We start from the raw sequence: 255 nt of genomic DNA on the forward strand, positions 1-255 counted from the left end.
ACTACAATAAACAGAAAAAAATATTCGATTGTTATGGGTTTTACAGTTAGTACATTATTGAAATGAATTATTTTAGTATCATTTTCATTTATTTTAGTATATTTCCTTATGTGAAAAAAGTAATACATTTCAAAATGTTTTTTATTAAATAAATCTTTCGTGTATTATTTGCAAAAAAATATATATATTTTTAATCATGAAATAGATAAAGAAATACATGTAGTCGACCAATCAAGCGGAAAAAAAACAATTGTG

This window comes from Penaeus monodon, chromosome 29 (genome assembly GCF_015228065.2).
Source record: "Penaeus monodon isolate SGIC_2016 chromosome 29, NSTDA_Pmon_1, whole genome shotgun sequence".
NCBI classification, from domain to species: Eukaryota; Metazoa; Arthropoda; class Malacostraca; order Decapoda; family Penaeidae; genus Penaeus; species Penaeus monodon.